Here is a 20,049-nt window from a genome sequence, read left to right as displayed (position 1 = left end):
ACTCACTCCAACAACTACTAAGCACAGAGCAATGTAAGAGAGATTTAACACACAGGTTATGTATTAACACACATAAGGTTGAGTATTCTGTTCACAACCTTAGTTCTGAATTGCTTCTTCAACGTATTCTCACACTCAATTTTGGGCCAATTCTATCACTCCATTTATTTATAACTGGACAGGTTTTCAGTTCCACTTTACTATAATTCTGATTATATATCCCAATATGTTTACCTTCACAACCTCCAGCAAATATTCTTCTTGGAGCACCCTGGTACCATAATGAGCAATCTCTTTCAAGGCCACACTTTGCTTACCCTTTATGCCAATCCTGTGAAGAGAAATAGGAAAATATATTCTCATGTTTTATTTCCCATGTGGTTTCAGTAAAATTACCAATTTCTGTTAGAATAGGTATTTATTAAAAGGGGAGAGATTTTCAAACATTAATAAAAGGGACACTTTCCAGGAGTTGAAGAAATTCCTCAAAAAATAAGCCCATTAGATTTTGTAGCAAGAAAATATATAAAATTAGAGCAAGAGCAAAAGAATGAGAGAGCACACTATCTCTGACTCTAGCCCTAACATGACAGGTAGTAGAAATGAAAGCAACATCAAATTGTCAATCTTATTATAAGATCAGTGTGGAACAAGTAACAGAAGTCATAAATTTCTATTATTTTCACCTTACTAAGCTTGTGAACATTGATATTAACATATAACTGAGTTTCATTATTTCATCTGTAAAAATGTTAAACATTTCTTCAGATTACATAACTGTTTCAATATTCTCTAAAAACAATGATTGTATTTCCTCAATTAAAGTGTGCATCACATGAAAGGTAAACAAACTGCCCTATATGCCTACTAGAAATCAAGCTAGATCTGTCAAGGGTTGATAGGTCTACTATGAACTCAAACTCACCTAATGATAGATAAGGAAGATAGGTGTATTTGCTCTGTCTGCGACTGTCATGGCAGGATTGTTTGATAAGTTACTTTGAGTTATTATCTGTCTCTTTGAGAAAAGACAAATGGATTATGTACCATGTCAGGGTCTTGTCATTTGCATAGGTATAAAGTATGACAATTACTAATTTAAAATGTCTCAGAGCTTGAGACAGATATAATCTTTCTTTCTATAAACTTTCCACATGTAATTCTGAAGGGAGACATGAGTCACATCCTTCATGTGTCTGATATTTTCTTAAGTGAAATAAACTCCACAGTTTATTTGTTGCAAAGAGACATATCTTGAACGTGATATTTTGAGGTTTAAGTAGAGTAGTGATACATTTCTTGAATTTTTAAAGACTGCAATGTGGAAGTCCCCAGAATAGAATGTAGCCATATATTCCTATGAACATCTATCTTATCATCTAGAGCCAGTATGTATTTTCAGCTTTATTTTATTCTTCACATCCTTTGTATTCTAGACTTGAATCTAAACTAATTTTACCTAAAATTGTTGGATTGACATTCAAATTTTTAAAAACTATCCCTTCCACACTTGGGCTTTTAAAAAAAATAATTTTATAATCATAGGATCAGAAAGTTCATGGGGACTGTAGAATTTAAAGTTGCTCATCTAGTTTACTCACCTAACCAGAATCTTTTTTGCAATATCCTGATAGATAGATGATGATAGATAGATAGATGATAGATAGATAGATAGATAGATAGATAGATAGATAGATAGATAGATAGATAGATGATAGTCACCTGTTTTCTGTTGAACTGCTGCTTATTGTGGCTGGCAATCTATTTCACTTTTGAACAACACTAATACTTAGAAAATTCCAGTTCGTATGTTCATCCTCTAATTGCCAAGAACTCTTCATAGTACTACACATTGGAGCAAAGAAAAACAATTTTATTGCTCCTCCTGCATGACAGATCTTCAAACATATGCATTCACTAATAAACATAAAATGAGTACATATTATATCTCATAGGCAGAATTAGATGAGTTCTCTGCATTCAAGAACTTATATTCTATAAGAAATAAATATATATGATAATATTTTAAGCATTCAATTTATGTAAATGACGCCATAAGAACACCGTTCTCTCTCATGATTTTGGTATTTTTCTCTCTTCTCTAGGCAGGTTGTATATAAACTCTTGACCTTATGTGTCTAGTGCTAAAACATTTTTAGCATACACCCCCAATAATGTCATTTACTTTTGATCTATATTATGTAACCAAAGTAACCTCCTGCTATAAGATGAAACTTAGGGGCACCTGGGTAGCACAGTCAGATGAGCATCTGACTTTTGGTTGTAGCTCAGGTCGTGATCTTGGTGTTGTGAGATTGAGCCCCATAGTAGGCTCCACAATCAGCACAGAGTCTGCCTAAGACTCACCCTCTGCCCCTCCATCCCGCTCCCTTTCTCTGTCTCTCTCGTTCTCTCAAATACATAAATAAATTTTTTAAAAAAATGAAATTTATAAATTATGCAGATATCAAAAAATAATAAAAAAATGAACAGATATGGAAATTTTGATATTTTATTCCCAAACCCAAGTGATCAACTTCCAGAAGTAGAAAATGACATTTCTTAAAATTCAAGATATTGAATTTTTCAATTGAGTTATTTTTGCTTTCCTTTTGACAGATTTCCTTGGCAGAAGTGAGAAAGAGGGCATGCTTCTGCCCTTTTTTGATGGCAAATGTCATTGTGTGTCTCTTTTCTGTGGTGGCATCCTCATAACGATCATTAGCGGATTGTGGTGATTTTGTGAGCATGCTGTTTTCTCTTTCTTTCTTTCTTTCTTTCTTTCTTTCTTTCTTTCTTTCTTTCTTTCTTTCTTTCTTTCTTTCCTTCTTTCTGAGAGAGTGCACATGACTGAGGGATGGGGGCAGAGGGAGAGGGAGAGAGAATCTTAAGCAGACTCCATGCCCAGAGTGAAGCCCCATATGGGGCTCAATCTCATGACCCTGAGATCTTTACCTGAGCTGATATCGAGTCAGAAGCTTAACTGAATGAGCACCGCCCCCCCCCCAGACAACCCAAGCATGATTAAGTTTTCATAGAGGAAGCTTCTTTCTTAGTGGCCTGGTCCTGAAACACAAATTTCAGAGTCCTTCCCTGAAAGATTAACCTAGAGTCCACTTTCTCTGTATTCTCAAGAGCTTCATAAGCTATTTAGTACCCAACTGGATATCCTTTCATGTAAAACTAACTAAAACAGATTTTATTCCCCATGACTTAATTCTAAACAATACATTGAAATGTTAATATTATTCTTCTCAAAAATGATGCATCTTAAATTCATCAAGTCATTCAACTAAAAAAAATGTGTTGTTTTTTTTCTAATTATATAAGTTAACCATTATTTATTGAGCGCTTGCCAGGTACCTGACAGTGTATTGGCACTAGTAACAAAACTCATAAAAATTTCTGCTTTTTAAACCCTAATAAGGCTTTTGTTTTATGTGATTTCACATTTACAACTAAAATTACTTATCTACGTGATTATGAAATTTGAAAGTTTATTTTATATTGTCCACCAAAAAAATAATTCTTCCAAGTATCTCACTTAGCTTCTATTTTCTTGAGATTTATCCTTACTCTTTAGACCTATTTTGAAACTCCTCTAAAGTTCTAAAATTATTAATTTAAAAGATAAAATAAAAGTTCCATAATAAATAATTTAAAATATATTTTAATAATCCAACAGTTGTTAAGGGATTCACTAATGACATTTAAGGTTAATAATGACTTTTGCATTAGGATAAATATAATATATTATAAAACACCTCAACTACAGCATTGTAACTAGAAAGTGCTGAACTTCTTTAAAAAAACATTGGCACTTTAAGATTTGTTAAAGACGTATAAAATGACCAGCTTATCCTAATGCTTATTTTCCTTGGTTTTATCAACTCTATATATTTGCAAAATGCTTTCTTCTAATTGCATGCCCATTTTATAGTGAAGAGTAAGATAAAAATTAAAGATTAAATGACTTATTAAAATGTATTATAAAAATATCAAAACTTAAAATCCACACATAACTGAAATCATATGGTATTTGTCTTTCTCTGACTGATTTATTTCACTTAGCATTATACTCTCCAGCTCCATCCATGTCATTGCAACTGGCAAGATTTCTTTTTGTTTTATGGCTGAGTAATGTTTCACTGTAAATATATATATATATATATATATATATATATATATACACATTTCACATATATATATATTTCATACAATGTTTCACTATATATATATATAACCACATCTTTACCCAGTCACCTGTCAATGGAATTATAAATAAGTAAGTAAGTAAATAAATAAATAATCAAAACTTTAAAAAGATTTGCCTGGGAAAATGGCATAGCAAAACATAAATTGGTTCCCAAAATCTGGGATTTAGAAAACAATTTTAAAAGCTATGAACTATGAGGAAAATACAATCATATAACCAGAATGTTTAAAAAATTCTAAGAACATAAGCCTTTTTAGATTATGAATCACAGATCTGAAATGAAACCACGGTCATCAGACTCAAAGATTAAGTTTCTATGTAATTTTGAATCATGTTATGTGGGTCGGCTCCAAAAAGCCCTGTTTTGTTCCCAAGTCTATTTTTTCTTTAAAACAAAGAAACAAACAAGATGTATTTATTTCAGAGAGAGAGAGCCTGAGTGAGAGGAGAGGCAGAGGGGAAGAATCTCAAGCCGACTCCCTGCTGACTATGGAGGCAGATGGATGTGGGGCTGTATCCCACCACCCATGAGATCATGCCTGAGCCGAAACCAGGAGTCAGACCCTCAACCTATTGAGCCACCCAAGCACTCCCCCAAGTCTACTTTTTCTGTTTAATCTTTTGTAGATTTTCTGCTGACCAGGAGATAATTGAAATCATGGTCATTCTTGTCCAAAGTGCATGAATTAGAAACGGGTTTCAGAGGAAAAATATCCTTGGATGTACAGTCTACAAACATGAAAATTTCAGGGTTTAATCAGTTCCCTCATCAGCTGGAGTTTGTGTGTGTTGTGGAAAATAACTTTCACAAATAGTCCGTAATACATAACACCAAATATAAATCTCCTTCATTGTTCTGTCAGTATTTCTATTTTCTCCATATGCGCTTAATGTTTTAATAAGATATTTTATTGTCACATGAACAGTAAGTTCAATTCTAGAAAGCCTTAGAATTTATAGGTTGTTTGAATTAGGAACTTAGGTATTTTGTTTTGTTTTGTTTTGGGTTTTTTTGAAATAAGCCTTTTAATAAATGGTACTTGGAAAACTGGATATTCACATATAAATAAGTAAAGTTGGATGCCTGCATCATACTATATACAAAAATTAATTCAAAGTGAATCAGACTTAAATGTAATAGCTAAAATTTATATATTTCATAACTGTGTTTTATGAATTTTGTAACTCCTAAAAAATGTAGGAGTAAATCTTTATGACCTCAAATTAGGTAATGGTTTCTTAGATATGACATTGAAAGAACAAGCAACCAAAGGAAAAAAAATGGATAAATTGGACTTCATTAAAATTAAAAACTTTTGTGCATCAGAGGACAATATCAAGATAGCAAAAAGACAATAAATAAAATGTGAGAAAATATTTGCAAAGCACATATTTGATAAGGGGTTAATAGCCAAAATATGTAGGAACTTAGGTATTTTGATTCTTACTGAAAAATAATTCCATTGACTATTTAAACTGCTTTTCTCCAATGGTATTGATTACTTTGATACCTATTTAGATAACGTCAGTCCTGTTTCTGGTGTTTGTTAGAAATGCACAAAACTATACTTTTAAATTTGTATTTCAAAATTTCCTATTCTCTATTTAGGTAACATAGTAGATACACATATTGTTAATGTTAATATTTAACTGAAAACCAATTGTTAACTAATTGCTAAGAAATTTTCAGAAAGTACTAAATAACCCTATGTTCACATCAACAAAAGAATTATAGTTTTATCAAATACAGAAATACAAGGCAGTTTTCATGAGTAACACAGTTTAAGGTCGGTATTATAAATCAACCTGAAAACTTTGCCAATCTTGATCATAATTAAAATTAAAATCTTACAGCTAGATTGAATTCTAACTAAAATTTTCACTAATAATAGATTTCAATGCTAGGCAGCTAAATTTGCCAAAAATATAATACAATTACACCTGAACTCTAAAGCTCACAGATTTAAAATACTAAAGTTGGAACTAGAAATATTATGCAGGTTTTAATATTCAAATTTCAAAAGTAAATATAAAAACTGAAAAACCTCAAAAGTAGCATTTCCAATTCTCATAAATATCTACAAATATTTTATTTTACTACACACAGCTCTGTTTATTTTATTGCTGATAGAGGATTTGTTCTTAGAAGAGACCCAAACATCTATCAACTTTGATATCTCCTATTCTGATTAGTAAATATTTTTTAATAGGTAAACTATAAAATTTTCAAAATCCTTACTTTATCTCTTGTATCACCAAATGAAAGAGTTAAATTTCTAATTCAGACCATTTTTCATTTAAAAAAATCATGATTGGATTTTCTTCTTTTATTTTGTTCTCATCACTTCTAAAAATTACTGTTATATAGTATCTATTAGAAAGTAATAAAATCAGGAGTGCTTAGGTGACTCAGATAGCTAAGCATCTGACTCTTGATTTCTGCTCAGGTCATGATCTCAGGGTGGTGAAGCTCCATGCTCAGCATGGAGTCTGCTGAGATTCTCTCCCTCTTCCTATGCCCTTTCTCCACTCACATTCTTCCTCTCTCTCTCTCCCTTTCACAATAGTAAATAAAATCTCTATAAATAAATAAAGTGAAATCATGCCCATATGTCAATGCTGTATCAGCGATTACTCCAATATCCCAACTTGTCAGTGAATACATATTAACTGTATGTTTTAGTAAAGTTGAAAGCAATATCGCTGACCTTTTATCACAGAAAGCTACTGTACATACTGAATGTCTACTATGCAGTTTTTGCTGACATGGCCTATCTTTCTCATGACACATTAAGTATCTTGAGAAAATGCTCTGTTTGTGATGCATCTTTACAGTCTCTTTAAGCCTCAATTTTTTCCCTTTGTAGGATCAAATGATAGGATTACTTATCTCTTAAAGAATTATATCAGATAACAGGGGACACTTGGCTGGATCAGCTGGTAGAGCATGTGACTCTTGATCTTGGGGTTGTGAGTTCAAACCCCACATTGGGTATAGAGATTACTTAAAAATAAAATCTTAAAAAATAAAGAATTATATTAGATAACAGTAAACATTGAAGTCTCTAATGCTATGGCTTGAATATTTGTTTCCCGTCCAAAATTCTTAGGTTGATACCTAATGTCCAGTGTGGTAGTATCAGGATGTGGGCTTTAGGGAAGTGATTAGGACATAAGGGCAGAGCCCTCATGAATGGGTTTAGTGTCCTTATAAAAGAGACCGTAGAAAACTCAACCTTCCACCACGTGAGGACACAGCAAAAAGATATCTATGAACCAGGAAGTGGGCCATCAGATACCAAATCTGTTTGCATTTTGATCTCAGCTTTCCCAGCCTCCAGAACTGTAAAAAATAAATGTCTATTGTTTATAAGTCACCAAGCCTACAGTTTTGTTAGAGCAGCCCTAATGGACTAAGGCATTTGCCTATTAGCAACCACTTTGTGAATGCTATTATTAATGTTTTTGTTAGTATTGCTGTTATTGCTTAATACTAGTATGCATTTGATTGTCTTCCCAAGAGTTTGTTAGAAAGCATTATTCATAAAATCATTGATCATCATTAAATAAATAAATCTTAATTCTTTCTCATCCCAAAGTGCACTATAAATACCAAATCAGATTCAGGTGGATTGAAAAATTAATGTGTAATTCAAAACATCTATACTCTTGAAGTCTGATTCATGATTCATGTTTACAAGCAGTGTTGTTTTACTCTGGTCATAGCATTTTAATAACCCTTGCCCCTTTCTCCTGATGTGGGTCAAAGGAGCTTTTTTAGAGCATGTCAGTTTCCGCTTTCTAGAAGCCGACTGCCTGTGACTCGAATATGACTGCACCATAACAAGTGTGAGTACACTCAATTGCTTATTCCCTTTACCCATAACCTCAAGTTAAAAATGAATCAATCAATCTTGATGATCTCTATATATAATCTCTCTCTCTATCTCTCTCTCTTACTCTTTCTCAGAGATTTTATTCTGGAAACTCTATAGAGATGATAGGTTAAGTAAAATCTTTACCTCTACCAAATCTCTAAAATCATAGAAAATGTAAATGAGATTATTAGTATGGAAAACAAGATGAGGCACCATTAGCAAACTAAAAGATGTGATAAATCTCTAGAAAGTATAATTTGATAAAGTCACACTAACAAGATCAAAGTAAATAATAACCAAGAACACACATATAAGACAAAAATTCTCTAAGTGGTCTAGAGAAACTAAGATCAGTATAGGCAAGTGACAAATAATGAGAAGATGTTGGAAAAATTAACAGAGTGATTTATTACACAGCTACATTTTTAAGAACTTGGCCAATCTGTCTTTCATCTAATTCTTTTGATGAATCCAAGAATACCAATAATCAAAATTATAAACTCTGCTATAAAAGAAAATGAACTACCAGTCTGGCAGGGGGAGGCTCCTAAGGAGGGTAGATATAAGGCCCTGGGAGCAAAGCAAAACCTGGGATTGGACTCCCAAAACTCACTGAGGAACTTCAGGGAATGATCAGAGGAAAGAATGCTGATGGAAATGTGATTAGCAGGAAGGAAACACACTGAAGAACCCTCTTCTGCAGTGTAGTCCAGACTTTTAGTCAATTTATAAATTAAGAGTTACAAATTACCGATAAGCAATCTATACATGATAAAAAATTCTGTGATAATATAGAATGTGTCCAATAAATCATCAATAAAATAATTTTCATCCATTATTTTGGCCAAAGTAGTGAAGATATTTAGTGAAATCACATGTTAGCATTACATTATTTTGAGGGAAAATTCCCAAAACTGAAACAGCAGTTTAGCTTCTGGGTATCTATTCTAGAGAAATACTTTCAGATGTTTCTTAAATGGCATGTGCATGATTGTTGATTGCATTATTGCAAAGTAATTAGAAAATCAATTTAAAATAGATCAATAAAATAATGTGTTACATTTACATTAATCCATTTAAAATACCAAGGCAGATGTGTATGTACATAAAAAAATATTCCAAATGTCATTAAGTAAAATAAAACATAATAATATGTATGGGATTGTAGGATGGCATTTATTAAGGAGTTTTACTTTTGTTAATCATGTGTTACTGTATCTTGCAATTTATATATCTTGCATTTTATTATGAGAATGCATTAATTAATTCCATTAAGATTTTATAAAGTTGCATTCTCTCAGGACTTTGAAAAGGAGGCAGTACTTAATTATCTAAATCAGATTTTGATTTGTAATGAAGATTCTGATATATATCATTTCTGATTTGATGTGTAATGTTTCATAAGATAGAGGTGGTTGTTCCCCGGGGCACATGGGTGGCTCAGTCGTTAAGCATCTGCCTTCGGCTCAGGGCATGATCCTGGTGTTCTGGGATTGAGCCCCACATCAGGCTCCCCCGCTGTGAGCCTGTTTCTTCCTCTCCTACTCCCCCTGCTTGTGTTCCCTCTCTCGCTGGCTGTCTCTCTCTGTCAAATAAATAAATAAAATCTTAAAAAAAAAAAAAAGAAGTGGTTGTTCCCCAAGCTTGTTATGAAAATTTTCATTCATTCACTGAAATTAACTTTCAACAAATACACTGCATTTGTTCTGTGTCAGACTGTCAGGTCCTCAGAAGCAGCAATGAACAAAACATACCTCAGGTATCTTACAGTGTAGTGTGGGGAGTAGTTTCTGAGTAATACTTCAGCCAACATTACTCCTGGCCTTTTCCTATTAGTGAATTTGGTAGTAGGGAGTGGGATGCATAGCTCATTCCTCCCAGCCCCAATCCCTCATATTTTACTTCCAACCCTGGGATAGTACTTTTTGGTTAGTAAATAGTAGCCTAGTTTGGTTGACTATGCCCTGGTGGGCTCAACCTCCTGTCTCAGAAAATAATTCTAATTCCAGGCATGGGGGACATATAAATAAGTCCCTTGGTACTTATAAGTAGCCACATCTGTTACAAAGGTAGCATTTTGATATCCATCTGTCTTGTTACTCTTTGTACTCTTCACTTGTTTCTGCATGTAGGTGGGGAAAAGAACAGGGCACTTATTGACCTTGTGAGAAAAGTTATTATATAGTGCTTTATTAAATAGATAATGACTTAAAAGAATTATTTTACTTCAACTTTCATATAAATTATTTTATTTTCAGTTTACTTTTTCACAGATTTCCATAACAGAGTTTAACTAAAATGACAGGTCAATAAACACTAAAGAGTATTATTCCTATATTCATTCATTCCACAAATGTATTGATGCTGGATTTTCCCCATAAAGTGTCTGCAAAATATCACCTGACAATAAATATTTGCCAGCAAAATCTTCCCTTTTCACATTTCTAAACCACAAATTACTGCATAAGCCTCTGGGCTTGACTGCCCTCTGGATTGTCTAGCCAGTTCTATAGAACCTCATAAAAAACTAATGAAACAGCTGAGAATAGAATAGGAGAAAAGATACGCTGTTCATTTTCTCTTAATTTCCATGAATGTGGAGTACAGGAAAATAAGCATTGTCAGCCAACTTAGTTCACTTATCTAGACAATATATTAATTTAAAAAATGTAAGTCATACAGTTATATAAATCATAAATATCATAAATAATATAAATCAATTGCGAATAAATAAAGCTATCAATTGAGTGTAGTTTTCACTACTGATTTGTGGAAAATGAATTATGATTGGCTAATTTAATTTCTACAACAAATTGGAACATGTGAGACAAAAGTAGAATTCTCATTAGGGCATAACTAAGATGTGATAAGTTAAACCTTTGTAGGAAGAACTTAATCTGAGCTATTATTTATTAGATAAAAAATCTGGGAAGTCAGTATGTATGAAACACCCTCCACATATGGGACAACAACCTATAATGCAATATGTGCAACACAAACATGTATTCTGTTTAGAATTAAAAACAAAATACAAATGCAATGTGTGTGTGTGTGTGTGTGTGTGTGTTTGCACACATACAAAGCTGTGGACTTAGGATAGGTTACAAAAGATTTATCTCACAGTAAAGCCAAACATAAAAATCTTCCTGAAAATATTCACTGGTAAACTTTATTGCCTTATGTGCATAAGACTGGTTGTAAATTCTAGATATATACTTGCTAAATCAAATTTCCTCCCCAGATCTAAAAATAGAATAAACACTTAGATGTTTAACAGAGATTTGATAAAGGCTGACTCAACAGCTTTTATTTCTATGAGGGTTACAGTAGAAAAGTGCAGGCTTTGGAGTCTGGAAGACATGGAAATGATTCCTAGCTGTGCTCTTTATACCACATGTGATCTTGTGTTTCAGCTTCCTGATCTAAACAAAGAGGTTGATGATGGTACCAATTTACACATTTATTCTTCACAATTCTATAAGAATTAGAGATAAGTGTATACAGTAACTAATTATATACTATGTGATAAGGAAGTTATAAATCCAAGAGATGACCTTTGTGGTTATTTTTATTTTCTATCCCTAAGCATACTTGGGAAACAAACTCAAAGTAACATCAAATGTCAATTGTATCCGTCTACCCAGTATGACCTGGCAGTGATTTTCTTGACATTATTCCCAAATGATGGCTTAATAACTAGTATAAATTGGATATGCAAATTACTGTCAGATAACAGCCTAAGAATTTCTACACTTTACCATAAGGAGTATAGGAATGTGATTAAATGAGAAATGGAGACCATAAGAAATAAGAAATTAATTTTTTTTTCATTCTCCTATATCACCAAGCGCAGTAAAAACAAAAGTGATATTTTAAGGGATGTAAAGCCACTTAAACTTGGGCAATCCTCTGTGAAGCCCATTTGTTCTTCTATACCTTCTAATAGTGTGATGAACACTTGACTATTTGAAAGCTAGGGTAAATGGAAAGGCATTTAATAGAGGAATGTGAACTAATGGATATAATTTTGATTTGTAAAAGAAATGCTACATAGTTAGCAATAGGTCCAAGGATGAATGTGCCTTATAAAAATGGCTAACTCATGCTGCCTCCTGGGATTTGTGTTTTCCTATGCATGATATACACTGGTACTAAAAACACCATCATTTCCTTCTGGAATAGCACATTTTGTGAATATTTATTGGTAAAGTCAGAAACATTCAAAAGGAAGTCCTAAATATGAGGTAAGGCTTTTGCAAATTTTATTTAAAGTGGTTAGCTAATTTTCTGACTTCAAACTATATATTTTAATATACTTCAGCCTATATATATTTGTATATTCATTTTGAGCCAAAAGCCCACTCCTAAATGTCCCCAAGCACATTTCTTATGCCACAACCATTAAGAGAAGGCTTAGCAGTTTGGGGTGCTGTGGAAGGTTTTAGTCTGTCAGACACCTTCACTCTTCCACTCAAATTAATCCAGAAACTCATGGGGCGATGATGGAAAAATCATTCATCTCTTTCTATTCCTTAGCTTCTTCATTCCTAAAATGAAAGAGTTGAATTACATGATCTTTAAGGTCTCTGTAAATCTTGTCACTTATGGATGAACAGAGATTACTGAGATACGTTTTCGCTCTCTAAGGAAAGTAAAAGGCCCCTGGTTTTTATGTTGTTTCTGTAAACAATGCCTATGTTCATTATGACTTCTAGATTAAAATAGATTGAAATATTTCTTCAGAATTTCTGATATACTATACAGCTAGATATCATTACAATGTTTTCAGTAAAAAAAGAAAGTCTAATAATTGGTGTGATGGTTTGTTTCTTCCTTTTGTATACGAACTGTCACAAGAAGTAAAACTAACCCTTGAAAGCTTTGAGGAATTGTTTATGAAAAGTATGGAATTATACCACAATAAATATGACATTATCAAAGAGAAACTATTATTTATAGTTAAAATTGTAATTCTTAGTACATGGTTTTGGATTTATTTGTTGATAATTTTATTTTTTTAAGATTTTATTTTTTTTAAAGTAATCTCTATACCCAACATGGGGCTCAAACCCACAACCTGGAGACAAAAGTCACATGCTCCACCAACTGAGAGGCCAGGTGCCCCATTTGTTGATAATTTTTAAAAGCTTTAGATATTTTATCCTTGAATGAAATCCAAAAAGGAAGAATATCATTTATTCTAATATCTATAATTTATACAATTTCTTGCATTTGCCAGTTCACTTATTTAAGAAAAAAAAGTAGATTTTGTAAGATAGGCAGGAATTAGTATTAATATTTTTATTTTAAAAATAAAGAAATTAAGATGCATACTTACAGAGCTAGAGAGTGACAGATATGAGACTTACCCCAAAGTGCTCTAAGGCTAGTAACAATATGTATTAAATAAAATATGGGACTTGATTACAAGAATAAGAATGAAAATAATTCTCAAAAATTCAATTTTTGTGCCTATTTAACCACTTTTTCTTCATTTATGGGTTTATTGCTCTTCCGCTCTTTTTTCCCCCTTCTGTAGAAAGAAATTTTGGATCAAAAATATGATTAACTTTTAATCAAAAGGACTAAAAGAGGATGCAAACATGCAAAAAGAGATAAACCATTTAAATGTGTCTCAAAAACACAACATATTAACACCTTTTTCTTCTTTTCTTTTTGATGTTTCCTACTCAGTGTCTCTGTCAATAAGTAGCGTAGCATTAAAAGGACCTTTTAGATCATGATTAATTAATATTTTATCCCAAGATATATTAGTAAGTTTAAAATACTTTTATAGACCAATAAATAGAATTACTTGTCATAATTTGCTTAATAGTTATTTGAAATATACAAAGTTGTACTGCCTCCACAGATATTTTTTTAAATCAGCTTATTTTCTCGGTTATAAAACTAATACACAGTCATTTTAGGGGGTAAAAAAGAAAAAAAAATAGAAACAATTAGAAGTTACCAGTAATCCAAATATAATTAAAGTAGTCAGGCATATTGCTTTAATTATTGTTCTGTATAAATCATTACATAATCATCCCATATACACTCAAACAACTACAACCTGAAAGAAAGTATATGGTTTCTTGCTAACATTTATTTCATCTGGTAAAGATGCCAAATTATAATTGTCCATTTCCATAGTTGGAGATATACAGATATATTCCAATTAAAAAATATTCTTTGTGTTTAAATTAAATTAATTTCTATATGGACTAAAATAGAGTTTCCTAAAAGGAAGTCAAAATTAAATTTTATAAATTACTAAATTTCAATAAATCATTAGACTAAATTCCATTTTTAGGCAAAAATATAGGGAAAATCTTACAATTGGGAAATTGTTATGCATTAACTTAAATTTGTCAGCTAATTGAAAAGAGATGGAAACCCTATATCCTCATGTTATATAGACCTGCAACTTTCATTCATCCACTCCCGAAAGAACAAAATAATAAGTAATATCTATACTCACCTCACCAAAGGGGAAAAGCAGAAAACTGGGACTACTAAGCAGAGGAGATTAGAAATAAAGTAGAAAGAAAGACCAACTCAAAGTCTCCCACTGAATCATAAGACCCTTCCAGTATCTGCTCCAAAAGTCCTTGAGTCACAATTATAACACAGAAATAGGAAATTTAACCTAATTCTTTGGAGAAAAAGATAAACTCCAGAACAACCACCTAAATACTGATATTTGGGGTTCACTTACGAGTGAATTGAAATCTGAACATCATCAGACTTCCCACAATACTTCAGAGTAATGATAAACTGGAGCAAAGGACTCAAATCTCAGAGGAAAAATATTTTCCCTAAAATTATGTTTCCCTTGCATTATATATAAAGTTAACCAACCCACCAATTGTGAAGAGGGAGTAAAGACATTTTCAGAACTTTAGCACCTTGACCAGTTTACCTTCCATTTACTTTAGGAAAATAAAGGTAAGTTTAATTTACTTCCTAATTTACTTGAAGAGTTAATGTAATATATTCATCAACATGAAATAAAGAGGACATGAAATCTAGGAAGGAAGATATTCAATCTAGGAGAACAATGACAATAAATTCCTGGTTATCACAGCACTTTGCCTAAAGAGCACTATATCTAGACTGAAGTCATGGGACAAATGTGAAAATAAGATTTTTCCCAAGAAACAATAAAAATATAACACAGCAAATTTAAAATGATTTCCATTTTGAAACATTATAAGTATGCAACAATTCTGTTTGCACTTTTTAACAATACAGAAACGGGTACGTAAAAAACTAAACAAAAATATAGCTAAATAATTTTTAACTTTAGGAAATTAAAATTTTATGCAGGAAAGGAAATGTAATCATACTACACTACTGATCTCAGCAGTAAATTTATTTTATATAATCATAATAGGAATATTGACTACCACGTTAATTAAAACTGCAATGTAAATAACATTAAAAGTTAAAGACAAAAGGAAGTTGAGGTAAGAAATGAGAAAGAAGTTATATCCTTAACTATGATAAGAAAATCACAAGATATAGCAATGTGACACCTGAATTGATCCACGGAGATTTTTTTTTCAAGCAGTAATAGCCTTAGGTTTAAGTAGCAGTTTAAAAGACCTAAAACAATTAACAATAGCATTTCATTGGTATGTCACGTCAAGGTTACAGACACCTTGCCAGCACCATCATGTATGTTTCTTGGATTCTACCTGGAGGCAAGATGATGAACATACAAAGTGACATACAGAATTCAAAACTGGGCTCCTTTCTCGAGATGCCCTGCAACAGATGACTGGATTAAGAAGTTGTGGTCCATATATACAATGGAATATTACTCAGCAATCAGAAAGAATGAGTTCTCAACATTTGCTACAACATGGACGGCACTGGAGGAGATAATGCTTAGTGAAATAAGTCAAGCAGAGAAAGACAACTATCATATGATTTCTCTCATCTATGGAACATAAGAACTAGAATGATCAGTAGGGGAAGAAAGGGATAAAGAAAGGGGGGGTAATCAGAAGGGGGAATGAAACATGAGAGACTATGGACTATGAGAAACAAACTGAGGGCTACAGAGGGGAGGGGGGTGGGGGAATGGGATAGACCGGTGATGGGTAGTAAGGAGGGCACATATTGCATGGTGCACTGGGTGTTATACACAACTAATGAATCATCGAGCCTTACATCGAAAACCGGGGATGTACTGTATGGTGACTAACATAATATAATAAAAAATCATTATTAATAAAAAAAAAAAAAAAAAACAAAAACAGAAAAAAAACAAAACTGGGCTCCTTTCTAATGAGGGTGAATATTTTCTACTTCTCACCCAACCAATCCCATAGCGGAGAAGCATTATTTTAATGCAAAAATAAACTACCATTGTATGTTACTCTCTTTTTCATGAACTAACAGATGTTTTCTATGACTTTATATAAAATGTTGTAAATGTAAGCGGATTATTTTTTAGAGCAAAGGACTACCTCGGAGTTTGTAACTACAACAAAATTTTAATAAAATGCAGAGAAAACTGTAATTACAAATAGAGAAATAATAAAGACTAAAAGAAGCAGTTTTTGTTTATCACATAAAACACAGTGGGAAAGACTGGCTTTTAAAAAGTTGCCTTATAAAACAAGTTAACGTTATTGTAATTAATAAAATATAGTTAGTAAAATGCATACAATATATGTTTTGGATATGCATACTAAATATTATAAACTAGTTCCTCATAATGATAGCTCTATATTTAGTAAAATTTCATTAGTCTGTATTTGTGTCAGCTAAAAAATTTGCATGCTTTAAAGTCCCTGGGTACTCATAAACATGATCAATTGTAATGCCTGAAATTATTCTAAAAGCAATGCCGTATTAAGAAAACATTATAAACCTGCCCCAAAACCCAAAAGAGGAACTCTATCCCATACTATTGCAGAGCTTCATTTTTCGAGGAGTTTGTAATCTCAAGTTCCAAATAAAAAATATTGAATTAAATATGGATTTCAGTTTGCAGGGATGGTGAGTTTCCCACATTGGACACAATTCCATGTGTTACATGAATGAGGGAGAAAAAGAGGGTGTGAGGCAGAAAGAAGATGTGTCAAAAATTTCTCATAAAATTTTAAAAGATTACTTATCCTTCTGTAGGTACAGCTTAATATGCCATTTTATATTTGGATGAATTCCCAGGACTTGAGAATAAAGTTGTGACGTTTAAGCATACGTGCTTCTTTAGTATAGAAAAGTAAAGGAAATCACCTAATCAAGACTGTTTTCAGGGGGCACCTGGGTTGTCCAGTCGTTAAGCATCTGCCTTCAGCTCAGGGTGTGATCCCGGCGTTATGGGATCGAGCCCCACATCAGGCCCCTCCGCTGGGAGCCTGCTTCTTCCTCTCCCACTCCCCCTGCTTGTGTTCCCTCTCTCGCTGGCTGTCTCTCTCTGTCAAATAAATAAATAAAATCTTAAAAAAAAGAGACTGTTTTCAATGAACCAATGTTTAACATTTCTCAGAATTGTTAGAAAGTCATTAGTAATGAATTGCTGTATAGTAGAAAACTTAGAATTGAATGGGTAATTTAAAGGTAAAAATAACACACTGCAGCTCAAGTAGATGATGATTTCGACATGTACATTTATTATTTACGAAGTATTTATTAAGTATTTAAGTATTTGGTTGGTTAGGTCAGTGAGCAAATTCAGAACAATCTCTGACCTAACAAAACTTCAATTTATCAGGCAACTAGTCTATAGTATCTAAAGAACAACTGCTGATATACAAAAACAGTAATCAGTGGTAAATATTTTGAGGCTGAATCAGTAAAACTCAGGACCAAGACAGGTTGCCCATTCTAAGGCAAAATTTTTAAATCTCTATTTGTCCAAGTTACCTAAAACTGACTGCTGGGTTAATATGAAATATTAATGTCTTGTTTTACATGAATTTTAATCTTAACTAATTGATGCTTACAGACTCTTGGGAAAATTATAAATACCCTTTGCTCCCTTATTAAGATGAGATTTATGTAGCTAGTCATCTTCATATTTTCTGCTTTCATTGTCATTCTAGATGCTCAGAAATAAATATGTTTATTTGCAGAACACGTATAGTCAAAATTTTGAGTACAATTCCCTCCCCACTCCCAACTTTGGTATTGATACCAAATTGGACAAAGGGAACAAAAGAGAAAGATAATTAGTAATAAAAATTACTAAATATAATTATATGTAAATGTAGATAATAAAAAATGAATCTGAAAAATACTTTATTTTATATAATTTATTTTTTTCTTAAGTAGTTCTTTTTTGTTTTTGTTTCTGTTTTGTTTTTAATTCTTTATATTTAAATTCAATTAATTAACTTATTATTAGTTTCAGAGGTAGAGGTCAGTGATTCCTCAGTCTTATAAAATGCCCAGTGCTCATTACATCATGTGCCCTCTTTAATGTCCATCACCCAGTTGCCCCAACCCCCACCTCCCCTCCTGTCCAGCAACCCTGTTTGTTTCCTATGATTAAAAGTCTCTTATGGTTTGTCTCCTCTGATTTTTCTCGTTTTATTTTTTCCTCTTTCCCCTACCATCCTCTGCTTTGTTTCTTAAATTCCACATATGAGTGAGATCATATGATAATTGTCTTTCTCTGTTCGACTTATTTTGTTTAGCATAATGCCCTCCAGTTCCAACCATGTTGTTGCAAATGTTAAGATTTCATTTTATTTGATGGCTGAGTAGTAATACGTTATATATATATACCATATATACCATATATACCATATCTTCTTTATCCACTCATTTTCCAATGCACATATGGGCTCTTTCCATAGTTTGGCTATTGTGGACATTGCTGCTAAACATTGGGGTGCAGGTGCCCCTTTGGATCATTATATTTGTATCCTTGGGGTAAATACCCAGTAGTGCAATTGCTAAGTCATAGGGTAGCTCTATTTTCAACCTTTTGAGGAACTTCCATACTGTTTTCCAGAGTGGCTGCACCAGCTTGCATTCCTACCAACAATTTAAGAGGGTTTCCCTTTCTCTGCATTCTCACCAATAATATCTGGCATTTCCAGATTAATTTTAGCCATTCTGACTGGTGTGAGGTGGTATCTCAGTGTGGTTTTTGGAGAAATGTCTGTTCATGTCGTCTGCCTATTTCTTGATTGAATTATTTGTTCTTTGGGTGTTGAGTTTGATAAATTCTTTACAGATTTAGGATACTAGGTAAGGCAGCAGTTCTTTTTTAATTATTATTATTATGATCAGTTAGCCATTGTATAGTACAGCATTAGTTTTTGATGGAGTGTTCAATGATTCTTAAGAGGAGCTGTTTCTCTAGGGACATTTGGAGAATTTTTGATTGTCGAAACAGGGGTATAAGAGGAGATACCACTGGTTTCTACTGGATAGAGGACAGAGATGCAGCTACATTCTACAAAACACAAGATGGTTTTCTGGACAAAGAATTATCTGGCTCAAAATGTCAATAATGTTGAGACTGAGAAAACTTGCACTGTCACGAAAATGTTTAAAATGGGCAAATAGTTAAAACTGCATATATAAATTTTAAATAGTACCTCAACTCACTGATACAGAAGATGACAAGTTTAGCATTCTTTCACTTTCTTATACTCAATGTATAGTTACATTATTTTTATATCTTATAATTATAATATATAATTTATTTTAAATTATAATACTCATATCAAAATGTTCCCAAAATTATTTAATCTTGGCTCTAAATTTAAATGACTAAAATATTCACCCTCAAACTTTATAACATTTTATATTCATTACCGAGCTATTTAATTTGAATCTTTTTAATTAGCTGGATTTTTAAAAATACAGTTTAGTTTTAGAATAGTTTTAAGTTCACAGCAAAATTAACCAGAAAGAACATATTTTCTATATACTTCCTTTCCTCATACAAACAGAATCTCAACATCCCACCACAGTGGTACATTC

Source organism: Ursus americanus, chromosome 18 (assembly GCF_024610735.1).
Source record: "Ursus americanus isolate L20-20 chromosome 18, mUrsAme1.1.p, whole genome shotgun sequence".
Lineage (NCBI taxonomy): Eukaryota > Metazoa > Chordata > Mammalia > Carnivora > Ursidae > Ursus > Ursus americanus.
The sequence above is the reverse complement of the archived record's forward strand: the minus strand, read 5'-3'. Positions refer to the sequence as shown.